This window comes from Falco rusticolus, chromosome 10, assembly GCF_015220075.1.
Source record: "Falco rusticolus isolate bFalRus1 chromosome 10, bFalRus1.pri, whole genome shotgun sequence".
NCBI lineage: Eukaryota > Metazoa > Chordata > Aves > Falconiformes > Falconidae > Falco > Falco rusticolus.
In genome coordinates, this window is record NC_051196.1 from 30,046,067 (window position 1) to 30,062,122 (window position 16,056).

A 16,056-nucleotide genomic window follows, 5' to 3' on the forward strand; every position below is an offset into this window, starting at 1 on the left:
GTTGAATGGATGTGAAAATCCAAAGTGAAATGGTTATACTAAAATAACTCACACATCTTTCCTTATTCTTACTTCTTGCTCCTTACAGCTTGGATAGACTCCCACCAGTCAGAACAGCACAGTTTCACAGAAACTCTACTGGTTGTGGGAATCAGCATTCAGAGCTGGTTCTGGGAAGCCTCCACTTCCTAAAGCATCCGCTGAGACTCAGGGCCAGCTGAGGTGAAGAGAAAGCTGGAGAAAATTAGGTGCTAAACTGACACATTCCAGCTAAAAGTAGATCTTTCTGAAGTTAACTCTGAAGTTAGGTCCTTTTGCAGGTGCTCTCCAAGCTGTGCTGTTCCCCAGAGTCCATGTCATGGGGAACTTAGAAAGGCAGACCTTCTCAGAGGAGCCTCCTGGAGACAGATGTGTTGGGATGGTTTGAGCCTCAGCGAAAAGCAGTGGTTATATAAACAAAGCATCCTGTCCCCTGCATTTGAAAGAGAGTATTTTTGAAAGGAATGCGCCAAAACCCACAAGAGGTGAAGGGACATGTAGAGCCGCCTACACCCTCCATATTCCTTACACACTCAGTCACTGCAAAAACAAACAAACAAGACGGGACTGGCTTTGCCAAGATGGTTATAGAGACTGACTCAAAGAAGCCCAGTGTCCTGGCTGTAAACAAAAGTGAATATACATTATTTGGAAAATGAAACAGATTGATATGAAAGCTGTGTGCAAATAAAGGATTAGAGGGGAGGAGTGGCGGCAGGGCATGTGCACATTACCACTGAAAGGTGCCTAATGGGATAAGTGAGGCTCTGTGTGTTTGTCTGGGCTCAAGCCTGTGCTCATATATGTGTCTAACTGAGCGTGACTGCCTACGCACAGATATCCACCCTCTCTGAAGGGAAGGACTGCAGGACAGACCTTGTCATTTCAGCTGTGGGGACAACTCCTGGTCTTGTAATCTTTTTTTTTTTTTTTTTTCCTGCTCTACCATAGGTTGTTGGTGCTGCCTTGAGCAAGTCACGGGTGTGTACTCGTATCCATGTGAGCACATACGTGTGCCTGAGTACCCATGTGCATTTCTGAGAGCGCTGCGTGTCTAAGCTTGCATGCAAGTGTGTTTATACAGGTGTGTGCATAAACATGTGTGATGCGTATGTTTGTGTGCAAAATATGGGTGTATCTGTAAATTTGTGACTTTGTAAGTCAGTGTTTCATGGAAAATGTGTGTTGTACATGTGAGTATGCGGGAAGCTGGTTTTGTGTATAGGTGCTTCCTGCCTGTATATAGCTGCTTGCCCATCTGTGGATGGGGCTCTTCCATAGCAGGGAACACTGTTTCATGCTTTACAGACCAGTGGCAAAAGAATGATGCCAAGTGAAAAGCTTATGCAAATCTGAGCTATTGATTGGAGCAGGATAACTACAGTTCCCTAATGCAACAAATGAGGTTTTGCCTCATTTGTTTTGTTGAAACCTTCCCTGCGTTTACATCAAACTCTTTGCAAAAGTGGAAGGTGTCAGTTTGGTTCCACCTGCACTGGGATTCTTTAATCTGCTCTAAGTGCAACATGTCCTTTGGATACAATTACAACTCAGATGTTAAGATAAGGCTGTATCTTTTCTGCATCACTTACAATCAGATTATTACATTATATTGTCTTAAACATAGAGGTCCAGTAGCAGCCCAAGAGCTGAACGCAACTGGGAGCTCCCTAGCACTGGAGGAGGAGACTTTGGCAAGAGTGGCTCTTAATCTCATCTGTGACAAATAGGGTCTGCATATGGAAAGATCTCAGACTCCTTGGGCTTAGTAGTTACAGTGATTGAGCTCTGAAGGGGGTTGGTAGGTGTATTTGAAGTTTATGATTTTAAAGAGGCCTGTACTTCACCTACCCCATCTTAATGATAGAACTGATTGCCTAACTGGGATGCTTAAATTTATTTCCCCCTCTTGTTGTTGACGTTTCCCCTTTTAGGTATCTGATTGTTTTAACATCTCTGAGAATCTTACAACACTTAATTTTCAAAGAAAAACACTTCTCTGTGCCTAGAAAAACTGTCCTTCCCTTCAGAAAATACCTTGTGTATATGCAGATGTATGTGTATATAGATGTATGTGTATTTATGAAATAAGAGTCTGATTATTATCTGCACTAATGCTGTGTACTGCAGTATTCGGTTACTACGTCCTGGCCACATCTAATAGGTGCCGTGCTCAGCAGTGTTGCATTTCGTGGCATTGGTTGCTCTTGTATGATGGGACTGCCTTGTGGGTACTCGGTGGTATCTTCTGTTCACAGATGCAGTACCATGGTATACTGTTTCCTGACGATGTTTGCTTTTAGTAGTCCTATCATCCAGGGCAAGCGCAGGTAACAGAGTTTACACAATTCCTGCTGTTTAGCCTGGCCTGCTTTGTAGCACTGGATTATGGAATGTATGTTGAGAGTCCAGGTTTGCCGTGTAATGATAACCCTGTCCAGTCTTGCAATTTCTTATTGGAGCTGGGAATTCTTCTGTTTGAGAAATTGATCATTGAACTTCATTTTGATCTGCTGCATCTGTATACAGTGCCGCGTTATATCTGAGTGTAGAGCTACATGGTTTTCAACATTTTGTGAAATAGCTGTGATTTCTTTGTCAGAAGGGTTTAGTCCTTGGTTTCCCCAACTATAAAATTAAACAAATCCCCAAAAATAGCAAGTTAATTGCCAAGGACTGCGTAGTAACTATGATCAGTGCTTAATTGGCTTTAGATTCCAGACAACATGTAACAAATTACCTTCAGTTTAAGGAATCCATCTTTCTGCAGGCAAATTAAAAAAACGTACAGACAGATCCTAATGACATAGCAGTGATGTGGTGTGTCTCTCTTGTGTCATTTAAGTGCACAGCATTGTGGTTCACTTGTGACTTTATAATTAAAACAATTCAAAATAATGTTTAATAATTTTAACTATTTTACATATTTGTTCAAACAGTGGCCCATTCTTGAAAAAAAAAGAAAGGAAATTTAAAAGCATAACCATGTGTACAAAATACTTATTGCACAATTTTGCATGCACAATTACCCTGATGGCAAATGCAATTACACACTACCTACCTACAGCTGTATGCACAGACTGGCAAGTGCTCAAGTCAGGATTTTTACATAGTCTGGTGAATTTATTTGGCATGAGAAGACTTCAGGAATGAAGTCTCCATCTGTGGACACAAGCAGCTAATCTTTCTGTAAGGTATGATTCTCTCCTAGCTTCCCTTAGAAGTGAGAATTCAGTTCCATCCCCATTGCTTGTTCAGACATTGATCTTTTCCCTGGAAAGCAGTGATGAGTTTTGAACTTCATGATATGTTCATCTGTCCCTATGAAGCAAATGACATCTCACTTTAAATGACTTTATTATCTCTGATGTGATTTGAGTTTTGTGATTTGAGGACTGTTCCCTCCATTGGCAGAAATGCCCTAGGTCTGTTCTGAGCTTTGCTGTAGGCCCTGAGAGTGTTATTTAAGCTGTTCACATGGTTTCACTAGCTCGTGGTGCTTTTCAGGGTCTTCATGTTCTTTGTTGGTCTTTTACTCTGGCTTAGTCAGGACTTTTTTTTTCACTTTGACCAGAAAAGCCTTGTTGTTGCTAATTGGCTCTTGCCCAGGTGACAGGTGTAGTGAAGTACTGATAGTCCAAATTTCAAAACAGGCCAGATCCAGATTTCCAGTGTTCAACACTTGCCATTAAAGGTCACATTTTCAAGGCAGCCCCCCTCATTCTGAGACTTTTGTAATTGAATGTCAAAATGTCTGGTGCCTTGCAGCTCTTTCTGGGATGCTAACGGTAGATTTTTCCAAAGGGCTTGGTACCTTCTTGGAAAGCTGAATGAGGTCCTCAAAATACTTGAATTCATGTTACTTTTCTTCCAACAGGTCAAAAATACTGTGTGACAGCGTGAGTCTCCACAAATTATTTGTTAAGTCTATCTGACACAAACTGGCAGAAAAGAGACAGGGTTATGGATGAAGCTGCAGCTGTTCTTCACCCTGTAGGTCAAACTGAATATCTGTAGCAAATCAGTAACCTGGGGGTTGGGGGGGTAATTCCTGTACAAATTGCTTCTATCCCTTCAGTGTCTTGAAGGAGATGGAGTGGGGAAGCATTATTGTTATTATTAGTAGTAGTAATTACTCACCTGTTGCTAAGTTAGGACTCAGTGAATTTTGGTGACTGATTTTAAAGGGAATCCTGTGTAAGTAACAAGTGAGTAAGGAAGCTTTTAGAGAGTTGAAAGCTTGCTGTGGGTTAAACTGCGTGTCCATTTGCTGCCTGTGGCTGAAAGGAGCTAGACAGGAGCCAGAAAGTAATTTTGCTCCATGGGAGAGCACTAAAATTATTTTTCTGGCTTACACAAGGGATCTGATTCTCCTGTCACTTTTGAAGGCTTTGTAGCTATGTAATCTTATCTGAGCTGCTTAATTTACTGTGATCCAAGTGAAAAGAGAATTCAGGGTATTGCCTTTATGAGAAGTGAGCAAGCAGGAGCAGTACATATTTGTCTCCATGTTAGCCTTGCTCATTTTACTCCGACCTTTTGTGAAGTTCTTACTTCTTGAGCATCTTCTATCAGTAAATAATTGTTTTCAGTATCTGAAAAGAACGTGACTAACATGATTCGTTGCATGAGTATATGGTGGGAAGAAAGTCCTCCCATTTGTGAAATGACCTTAAGCAGTCTGGCCTAGTGATGGACTTCTTAAGGGAAAGAGGAAGGAAATTGCAGGGCTATAGCTGCCCTCCCATGTTAAACTGGTCAGTTCCCATGTGATGGAAGAGCATCTGGTTGATTATGCAACCTTCCCTTCTATAGAGCAATTCTATATGCTCTACTGAGATCTTTGCTGTATGATTATTGTTGTGGCCTTACTGTATATACCTTACTTTGTCATTCTTCCCTGCTTGTCACTTGCATCAGAAAAGCAGATATATCATGTTAAAAACTTGCATCAAGTCACTGTAGGGTGTAAGTGTGAACTAGAGACTTGAGGTGTGAGTCCACCAGACAGAGGTGTGTGTGGAGGTGACACTGCCTCTGTCCGAAGGGAAAGGTTTGTCGTTTGTCTTTCTGCACGGTGAGTCATGGAGCAGCACTCTAGCTGACAGTAGCAAAAGAAGCCAACAGGGCGAGAGCATGAGAGAACAGAAAAAGTTGTTTTAAAAAGTCAAACAGTAGACAATCCCTAACTTAGCTGCAATTCCCTGTGGCTGGCAATACGGAGGGGAAAAAAAGACACTATTTTTAATGCTCTCCCAGCTCCGCATTATAAATCAGCAACTAATCTGATTTAGTTATAGCACAAGTAGAAAGATGTTTTTCTGTTGTTGCTGTCCCTAGGAATTCACTCTTGAGTTCTGAATGTCAGAGTCTCTTTTGTTTCTTGCTTAAAATCTGCACTTATCTCCAGATCTGAATGGGAAGTGTTTTGCCATCCTGACAAACTTCTCAGAAATTCGAGAATGTTCCTGTATTCACACTGAGTTGAAACCCACATCTTTTCATGCTTTCTGCACAAAACCCAAGGAAGGCACCCGTGCCAGTATAAGTAGTAGCCTGGTGATTCTGGCAGCCATTTGGGATAAGGAAAACTATTCAGGGGCTACACTTTCTAATCTGGTTGGGATCTGCGAAACCTTTCCGAACAAACCAACAAAACTTCCTCAAAAATATGTACAAAAACATAGCTTGAGAGAGATCTCTTTCTTCTGTTCAAAAATCCTTTTCCTTAAAAATTCCCAAGCAGCTGTAGATGGCAAAGCTGCAGACAAAGCATGCACAGGTGAAAGCTTTCCTGGCCCATTCACAACTCGGTTTTGGCTTTGCAAGAACAACCAGCAGCAGAAGGGCAGGAGCTGCAACGAGGTCAGCAGCTCTGACTGTGAGTACCACAGGGGATAGATTGCTGGGTGAAATAGGTCTGTTTTTCTTGTATCTGTTTTCTTTTCTGGATAATCCTACTGCTGTAGCTCTTGGTCAGGACTGTGATGAGTTGTAACCCTGATCAAGGCAGCTAGGTTGACCAGAGTCCCTAATGTAAATACAGTCCGACTGGGACAGAAGCTGAGTTCATGCTGGGCATGTGTTACTGGCATGGTAGATTGGCTTAGCTGTATTAGTGAGGTAACAGACCCAGTTACTTCGTGTCTGAATCATACACAGAGGATTTGTTTACAATATGAACAGAAAGTCGTTGCTTGTCCTTTTTGTCAAAGAGACACTATGTGAATTCAGTGATTTACCACTATTTAACTACATATCACTTTTTCACCTTCAAAGGCTGTCCAAGTGGTTTATTTACCATAAATTTAGCCTTGGACTAAAGCTAAGATGCTTAGATACCACACTGATAGATGCCTTAGAAATGCTAAGCCGGAGATAAAGAGAGTACTAACAGACTGAGTGAAATGAGAAGAACTGTCTGGCCCCTTCACAAATACTGAGGATAAACAATAGCGATCTTTGTACTTGGGCTGTAGGCGTGTTGTCAAGGTAAATGAGACCTGGCAGAGGGCCCTATTGTCTCCTTTCCCACAACTCATTAAGATTTACTTGTTTTATCATCAATGAGTATAATAACCAGAGCTCTGATTATGCCACAAGGACATCCCAATGCCAATGATTCATGAAACAGAGATTGCAATAGTCATCAGAAGGGTCTTCTCAAAGGTCTGCTCCTTGTCTTGTAGGAGGCAGGAACAACATTTTTAGAGTGGGCTGCTCAGCAGGGAACAGTAGGCTGAGATTGCACACTTGCGTGAAGTCTTTTGTGTCCTTTATCCAGCCCTCACCCCCTTAAGTTTATCCACCAGTGATACCCTTCCCTAATGTGCAGCACCAACACCCACACACAAAGGGTGAGTTGCAATAGAGCTGGAGGCTACTTTACTTCAGAGTCTTTGCCAGCAAGGATTGCAGCACATAATGAATCAGCTGGATTACGCTTACCTTGAATAGGTCTGCCAAAAACTCTGACCTGATTTCCTCTCCCCCCACTCTCATTTCATTGTAAGGAGCCAAACGGGCTCTGGCTGCAATGCAGTGCCACTAGCTAAGTTGCCAACCCACAGAATTTTGCAATAATACACCTTTGTCTTTCAGTAGCATCTCTTATCAAACAGTTCATAGTTATTGTTACAGACCTCAGTGCCTCAGTGGAGCAGGTAAGTGGTATTCCCCAAGCTACAGGAGGACCAAATGAGATACTGAAAGATGAACAAGATCTCAGAGCAACTCAGTAGTAAAAGTAAGACCATGCTGGGCTGCTCTGCCACATTAGCCATTTATGAACATACACCTCATCATTCCCAGGTGCAAATACAATACATGAGATCTCAACGCTCTTGTTCCTTGTGCTGCTCCACAATTCACTTCTTAAGGAGGCAGTGAAAGATCTGTGATGCTTAATACAGTGGGGCTTGTTCCTCAACAGATGGAAGTTCAAGTACTGTTCTGCCAGCATTTCCATCTTGAGCTCAGTTCAGGGGGACAACTACCACTGGCCATATCAAGCCTTGATAAAACCCGTTACAGCTAATTTAGAATACATTCTTGGACATGTACACTGGAATACTGTGTTTAAACATTGTCCGTGGAAGGGTGGCAAACCTATGAAGACTTCAGTATGTTAGCCTGTATTTCTGTCCCTGGTGGTTATTTTGCTGGAGATAATGCTTCCAAAACAGGAAATGTAACATGCTTAACTCTCCTAGTTTCTAGTTGAACTAATGGATCTACCCTAGCTATTGGACAGTTAATTGCATAAGTAATGTGTTTTAGGGTTTTGTTCTCATTCCTTTCTAACATGGAAAACTGTGTGCAGCAGTGTCCTGTTTCATGTTTGTTTTTAATATACATGCAATACATAGCAACATTCATGTAAGAGACAGCAACATCAAAGTGGAAAAGAATGGAACACAGCGAGAATTGTGAGGCTTCTTAGTTCCCGGGGAGTTTTTTCCACACTCTTGGGCTGGACCACAAAACCCAGCACTTCAGGGTCTCTCCAGTTCTGTGGTCCCACGTACCAGATACAAGGAGCTGGAGAAAGCCTGTGGCGCTGTGCAGGGCAAGCAGCATGTGATTCTCCCTGTCTGCAGTCCTGTGCCTGAGGCCTGTGCCTGTCACACAGTACAATGTGGAGCTTGCCCCCATCAGCTTGTGGTATGGGATAGGACTCAACCCATTCCACTGAGACCTGGGCTGCAACCACCCCTAACTAAATTCTTCATCTTTAAACTCTGGGCAGTCCTTTGCATGCCTGACCTCGGGTCATGGGCTCACGCAGAAGAGGGAACAGCTCGTATTCTCTTGAGAAGCATTGCAGACAAAGAGGGACAGGTTCAATATGTTCAGTCAAGCAAGCGTTAACTCGTGTTTGAGCACAGAAAATTATTTTGTGATACTGCTTCTGCATGGAGAAACTATGGAAGTAACTCTTACAGACTGATTTTTACGAGAGACATGGAGGATATTTTTTACATTAAATGAATACAGAATTTCCTTTGGTGTTTATTTTTTCAGGGGAGATATTTAATATGATGTATTGCATGCATATCTCTCATACATTAAAATAATATATTTTGAGGATTAACTGTCTCCCAAACATCTTTAGGATCCCGTAAGTGTTCGTAACTGAGTTCTTTTCTAGAATAAGATAAATTACTTAGATATATCTGGAATTTTACAGGCAAGTTTATTTTTAAGGCCAGTGCTACATAGCTTTGTCAAAAAAAACCTTACTAATCTTAACAGCGTTTTCCTAAGTGAATTTTTATGTCAATTATATCAGCAGAAGTGAAGTAACTCTCTGAAATAGCCACGCTGCCACTTGCAGAATTTGACTTACTATAAGACAAGCACTTGACGGTTTCATTGCACGCATATACTGCATTTGGACCTTGTCAAAATTAATTCACAAATTGAATGTGAGTTTTTTATCCATACAAATCTTAGCAAGACAGAACTTTTTAGAATAAACGTCATCGAGACTATTTGCAGTAAAATCATAACAAGACATTTTTCTCCATGTCCATTCTAAAGCTTTTTTATCAATAAGACTCTATCAAAGTTCTTTTTTCAGTCAGTTGAAAAATGTGTTTGTAATAATGTGCAAACTGTAAGTAGGCAACACCTTATGCAATGCACCAACCACCTTGGCTCCCAGGATATCCAGAAAGACTCTATAAATAAGTGTAAACTTGAGGCATGCTTGCAGGACAAATCAAATTAAATTTTAGGCAAGTGTTCTGTTCAACATAGGGCAGAGCAAAATTCTTCCTGTTTTTTCTGTGGGAAGAGATGTTATTTTGACCAAGCATTCTAGCAAATGTTATAATTCTGATGATATATATAATAATCAATCTTAAATATTGTAATTTTAGCATCTGGGTAGTTTTTGCCATTTCATCCCCTTAGATATATCTGTGTATAATACTCTTCATTGGATGGTTGATATGAATGTGTTTCTGTCTATGGATCACTTTCAGAATATTTGCCCCAGCTTAATTAGTGGTGTAATTTACACTGGCCATCAAATGCATGGCTTTGTAAATAGATAACTCCTAAAGACCCTTCAGGATGGCTGCCAGAATATTGCTAATAGAATATGGCTTTGCTGGAGTTTTAATAATATGGGTATTCCTGTGCATAACCTAATGAATCTCAGATGTTTTGCAAACTTAGGACTGTTCAAATCAGAAAAGGAATAGGGCATTGCGGTGGGGAATGGGGACCTGTTTTGTGGAGGACCTTCCAATCTGTTGACTCCCCAAGGTTTTGCAATCTCCGTGATGCATCACATATGCTTTTCACTGTCTTCTTGTCCACTGACTGTGTTTAAATGTGAAAACATAGGAAAGGTTCTGTGCTGAGTCACACTGCAATCTATTAAGTACATCAGACTGGTATGCCAGGTTGGTTAAGTTCTCCTCTTGATAAGGGTAACAACAGAAAAATAGAGGTATGAGGAGGAGGACAGTGAGTGTCAGGCTTACAAGTGGTGCAAGACAGATGGCCAGCCGGCTCCTCAACCTCAAGGTGCAGATAACCTGCATCCGACTTGAAGTGGTGACAGTCTGTCCCAGGCCATCTCATCTCATAACCTGAATCACTATGAACCCCAGCAAAGTTAACAAAGTTTCATTTGAGCCACACAAGTCAGCTCCATAAGTGGAATGAGATAAAACAAGATTGAAAATGCCATGCGGGAAGTGCAGTGAGGCAACAGGAACAAGGCAGAGGAAGGCAGCGTGAGCTGATGCTGACCCAGATGGCAGCAGGTCATGTCTGTGACCGTCTGGCATGTGTCTGGCCACGGGAGTGTTGTTCAGGTTAGGCCATATGCCTCACATTTCTGCTTGTTATTCTCACGCAGTTGTAATTTGAATTGTTATCCTGCAAACTAATAAGAAAATCCCAGCCACCTCTGTAAGTTGAGGCAAGGTCCTGGTTGGCATAGCAAGACAGAAATCAATTGACTTTTTTAGAGTTGCACTTGCTAATGCCAACAATGTAATTTGTTTTATTAGTCTGTATGGGCTTGATCTAACTCTTGCTAAAGTCAAGGAGTGAATGCAGAGCCTGTCCTGACAGTCAGCCTTATCACCATCAGGAGAGATGGGGTTCATAGCATTTTATGCCTGCTGCCAAGAATTAATTGTGTTCAAGTTAATGCCTGAGTTAAGATTAAGCTCTACTTGATTGACAACTATTGCTATGGCAGGAAGCATAAACCACAAGGAGCTAACTTAGAAATTAGCTATTTTGTCTGGATCACCTTCAGCAGATGAGAAAAGAAGAAATCCTTGGCTGTTCTGTTGAAATGCACCACAGTGTGTGTCAGGGCTGTAAACACGTCCACTGCACAGAAATTGTTGTCACGAATAACAGTAAGTGGCTGTTGGGGGCTGTGCTACAAAGAGGCAGTTAAGAAAAAGGGCTTCTCTGGTGGCAGCCGAGAAATAGGCAGAGTGTGTTGGCAGGGGTAGAGAAAGGAGGGCACAGGGAAAAGGCAAGGCAGGGAGTCAGCTGGTGTAGCCATCTGGGAGAACATGGCAGGCTCGGAGTGACTGGCCGTAAAGAGGCAGATCAATTCAGGAAAAATTAAGACTTGAGTCATCAACATATCTGTGCGTATGAGCAAAATCCCCAAGGGGCAGAGCAGAGCCTGGCTGGGGGTAGACTGAGAACCTGGAGAGAAGGAATGGAAAGTAGCAGCAGCTGGTTTAGGAGTGGGCAGTGGGTGATGTGAACCTTTACGCTGGGTGTCCAGTGAGGTTTCCCCTGCTGTCTTGTAGGTTCTGTGATGAGAATTGCTTCAGAGTTCGATAATAATCAGAACTTTAACATTATATCCCTGAATAATATATTAGGTGTGCCCCTGTTCTTACTATTTTCTTGGGTTTGTGCCAAGTCTAAGATAGGTCAGATTAAGCATTCAAAAACTTCAGCAGGGTCTGTCTGCTCAGTGTCTTTGTGGCCAAGTGGTCAGGGAACATTAGAACATTGGAACATAGAACACTGGAGGGAATGAAAACAGCAGCACTTCTGAGAAATGTTTCCTTCATTGTAAATGTATTTTGTTGATTTTTTGCTCTAGTTTGTTTTATGAGTTAGGAATATAGATGCAGGGACAGATTCTGGCTCAGAACCTTCACTTGGTAAAAAGTGGCCAGGGATCCCACTCTTGGGCTTAGACACACGAAAAACCTAAAGTGCCCCTTGTCTTTGTTTTGTTTTGGTGCAGTTGTTCAAAATGATGCTAGGTGTACACAGGGCGTGTTGATGCTAGGCCTTGTGGGTGAGTCTGTCCAGAGGCTGAATAAGCCTGCCTGACGCCCTAGTACTACCTAAAGTGTCTATATTGGAATAAGCAGCAATATTATTTCTTTTCATGAGATTATTATTAATTACAAGTATTACTATTTCATTGCAAAGTGCAGCTTAGGAATTGCAACATTTTCCATTTCTCCCTTGGCTCAGGATCTCATGGCATTTCAGATTAGACTGGGAAACACTGTCAGGAGGGAACAGAAGGGACCTCACAGGCGAATGAAGGCATCAGTCTCCGTCAGACGAGCATTTATGAACCACAGGCTCCCCAGTGCTTCTGAGCAGTCGGCTATGCAAAGCCGTCAGCGCACTGTGCACTGCCATGCTCCTGTTTTGTTTTGAGCCTGAGCATGACAGTTCCACCACCTCGATGCAGTAGAATGGTGCATTTGAAACGATGCCTGTGGGATGGTTGTCTTGTACTGGAGCAGCTCCTGCTGCATTTCTGCAGGTGGTACCGCACTGTCTGGCTCAGGCAGAGGCAGCATTGCTGAGCAGCTGACTGACGGTAGTTCCCTGATAGCGCCTGTGAGAACTCGGCAGGAGCTGCAAGCTGCTACCCACCAGGAACAATGGGCTGGACATTGCTTGCTGAGTGGTAGGTACCAGCTTCCAGCCACAGCTGATCTGAGCAGCACACCCTCAGCGAGATCCCTTTCCCCCCAGTCCCCTGCCTTGTGCGTGTGACTGCCAGCCCCAAACCTCCCTCCCAGAGCTGCCGTGCACACAGAGTAGGAGCTGGGGTGCAGCTGGAGGAGCGTGCTGTATCTCGGGTGCTGCCTGGTCAGCTGCTCATTGACGTGTCCCAGATCCCCGTCACAGTGTCCAGCTGCACTTGAAAGGAATTGAGAGGGGAAATTGCTGTAAAAGGGCTGCGCCTTCCCTGTCTCTCCTGAGGGTTCCAGTTCAGAATGTCCAGCTTGTTTAAAGCCTGAGCTCTTCGGGCAAGGAACGTGTATTATCTAGTTTGTATTTTATGGTAGTATATGAATGTTTTGTTATAATAACAACAACAACAATAATAATTAGGGCTGTGAGAGCCCTGGAGGGCTGGAAAGGAACCAAGCCCTGCAGGTTCTCTCGGATGTTCAAGTTTGACAAGGCTGAACCATCCAGGTTTAACCTCCATCGCTGGTGCCCTCTCTCACCCTACTGGCTACCATTACGACCAGGAAGTCTGCTTCTGTCCTCCACATGTCAGCTGGGAACTGGGATACCCTGGGGCTTCTCGAGGGAGGAACCCACAGTTACTGAGGAGGATGTGAGTGAAACTCACTGAACTTTCATGAATGTGGGCTGAGGGTCGTGAATCATCAGATCTTCAGCCAAGGCCAAGCCTGAGTGGGTCTGACAGTCTGCACAGAGCCATACTGAGATCTGGGATTGCAACACTGTCCTTTGTCCGTAGAGCTCTGGGATCTCTGGGTGAAAGTCCCCCTTCTATGTCATTTTAAAAACACTGTGAAGGCACTAAAACTGAATGTGTTAGGTAGTGCTATAGGTAATAGAAGCTGCCCTCTTCCAGAACCTTGGTCCCAACATCTTTCTTTGGATCTCCTGGCTGGGTGACAGCAGGATCTGGAACTGATACTGGAAAACAAAAATGAATTTTTTTCCAGATGTCCACACAGAAAACCTATGTGGACCTGGAAGGAAAAGATGTTGCTGATGCACCAAAGGGTCAACACTGATCATGTTCAAGATACTGTGCTGAACCGAGGCACCACGTGTATTTCCCAACAAGGTAGCCTGGCAATCATTGCATGGGATGGGGGTCCAGGCACTGCTGAGTTCTCCTGAGCTCTAATCCCAATTCCCACAGTGTTGCCTCAGCTAATCACTGCCTCAGTTTTCCTCACTTGTAAAATGTGGGGGTAATAACTGTGCATACCTCACAGAGGGCTGTGAGGATTCATTAATTAAATGATGTTCGGGAAGTGCTTTGAAGATGAAAAGCCCTATATAAATGCTGGGTGTTACTAGTGCTTAGTGAGTACCTTCACAGCCACAAGCAGGGTGTGCCTGCAGGAAGCAGAGCCATAGGCTGAGACTTATGGCTAAGTGCCTTTAAAAATAAATATGATCAGTAAATGCACTGGAGGTCAGCTTCCCTCTCCTGCCCCTTGGGGTGAGCTCCCACCTCAAAGGAACTAGGGTTTTTCTTTGCCTCCTCCACTTCTGGAAAACACAAAAGAGGTTTGGGAGTGCTGAGGAGAGAATTGTAGTTGTACTCGTGGCGGTGATGCTAGGAGTTAAGACATCGCAAGCAACCAGTTTAAACCAAGCAGGTACAAAAATCTATATGTTCAATGAGAAGGACTGTCCTAACAGGTACCAGAAGTCTTGGGGAGCGTGGGGTTAGGGGAACAGCGGCTCTCTCAAGCCCACTTTGCCAGAAAAATGTGTGGTTCCTTATGCTTAAATGCTAGGGTTGCATGCAAAAGCATTGTCACTATTAAGACAACCGCCCAAATGACATGCAGGTGGCCAGTCATGTATACAAGTCTCATGACTCCCTGTGCAGTCATACTAATTACATGCATACTTTAGGTATACGAAGGCGAATCTGTACTTGCTCCTTCATACGCATGTTTGAGTGGAAACATAGGTGCTGATTTCCTCTTCTTTTCTGTGCCCCTGGAAAATCTAGTATTTAATATTCACCTGACTAAGCAGAAATAAGAGAAAAGGGATTTTTGATTAGGTTAATTGTTTTTAATGACAGCCTGCCACATTTGACAGATCCCTCTTATGAAGCCTCCAGACAAACAAACTTTTCTTTCAGGTGTGTTGTGCATGTTTCTCTATTTACGAGGCTGTGCTGAAGTTTCATTTTCTGAATTGGGCAGAGAGGTCACTTCTTTCACAATTCTCTGCAGATTTGTCTGGGAATGACATACCTAAGCAATAATGTATGGCCTAGTGGAGATGTCCAGGTGGAACAAATGGCAGAAACTGATACAGTAAAAGCTGCATTTACTAGCCTAAACAAGACTTGATTGTAGAAAATTAACAACTCGAGACCAAACTTTGAACCAGTCTCAAATGTTCCTGTATAAGAGATTGAGGCAAATCCTGGAAATTCTCCTGAGATAAATGTGTGAAGTGTTTCAAAAGCAAATGCTACTTATTAAATGGTTTGTAACTCTAAAATGCATCAGACGTACCATTGGTTCTTTATATTCTAAAATTATCCAGAAAAGAAGGCATAAATATCCAAGTCATATCTAAGACTGAGGCCAGGGTGTATCTATCATGCTAGGAATACTGTTGGACTGCTGAAGGGGACATGCAGAAAGATCAACAGAAACGTGTAGACATTACGCGGGGAGATCAGACATCCTGGATTTGAGAAGACAGAGGCCTGTAGGGAGCAGCCAGTGATTAACAGGTTCTGCTCTGTGTGCAGTCTGGAAGGAGTTTTATTTCATTCATCCTGGAATGCCCTCTTGGTTTGTTCCTTCTTATCATAAAGCATATCAGGTAGCTTGGTCATGCACTGTAACACACTGAGCACCAGGCTGGGACACAAGAGTACTGCCACTGGCAGGTTGTGATACTTTAAATCTTTGTGCCTCAGTTTACCCGTTGATTAAGATGATAACCTTCCCAGAGTGTTGTGGTGATTAATTATTAATGTTAGTAAAGCGTTTTGAAGATGAAGAGTGCTACATGCAGGCTAAAGATATTAATTACCTCAGAGTCATGATGAAATTTGATATTTACATAATGAACCAGTCATGGAAGAGGTGCAGAGATGGTCTCTCCTGCTGAACAGATTCTTCTAAATCAGCTGTCTCTTCCATCATCATTATCTAAATCAAATCAAATCCTTTTTTCCATGGGGAATCTGCTTTTGGAGCTAGCAAAGCCCACATGCTCCATGTGAGACTCCCAGGATGGCAAGCAGCCATGGTACCTTTGCTAATTTCAGTCCCTGCCCATGAAACTCACCTCACCCAGAACTTGTTTCAACTTCTCCAGCTGTTCTTGGCATGTGTTGAGATTTCATAAAGTTGATGCCATCAACTCCCACACATATGGCAAGAGAGAGTGAGAGAGAAAACCCACACACAGTAACTAATATATAGGGAGAAGAGGTATTTGCATGGGAGAGCACAAACATGAGGCTTTTCTAGCTGGCTCCAATGGCTCTTGACTGTTAATGCCAAGATGCAAAGGGAT

At 42.9% G+C, this 16,056-nt stretch overlaps 1 long non-coding RNA gene across 12 annotated transcripts in view; it reads left to right on the forward strand.

Annotated features, from left to right (window-relative positions):
• The window catches only part of LOC119154259, a 153,707-nt gene that overhangs the window by 123,756 nt on the left and 13,895 nt on the right, over nucleotides 1-16,056 (forward strand). For 4 of the 12 annotated variants that reach the window (XR_005106402.1, XR_005106405.1, XR_005106401.1 and 1 more), the window contains one exon: nucleotides 991-1,123. The exons of 3 other annotated variants lie outside the window; for them this stretch is intronic. This is a non-coding gene — a long non-coding RNA (uncharacterized LOC119154259). The remainder of the gene's footprint in view (nucleotides 1-990; nucleotides 1,124-16,056) is intronic. 5 more of the 12 variants (XR_005106409.1, XR_005106410.1, XR_005106406.1 and 2 more) reach the window with 3 other exon arrangements.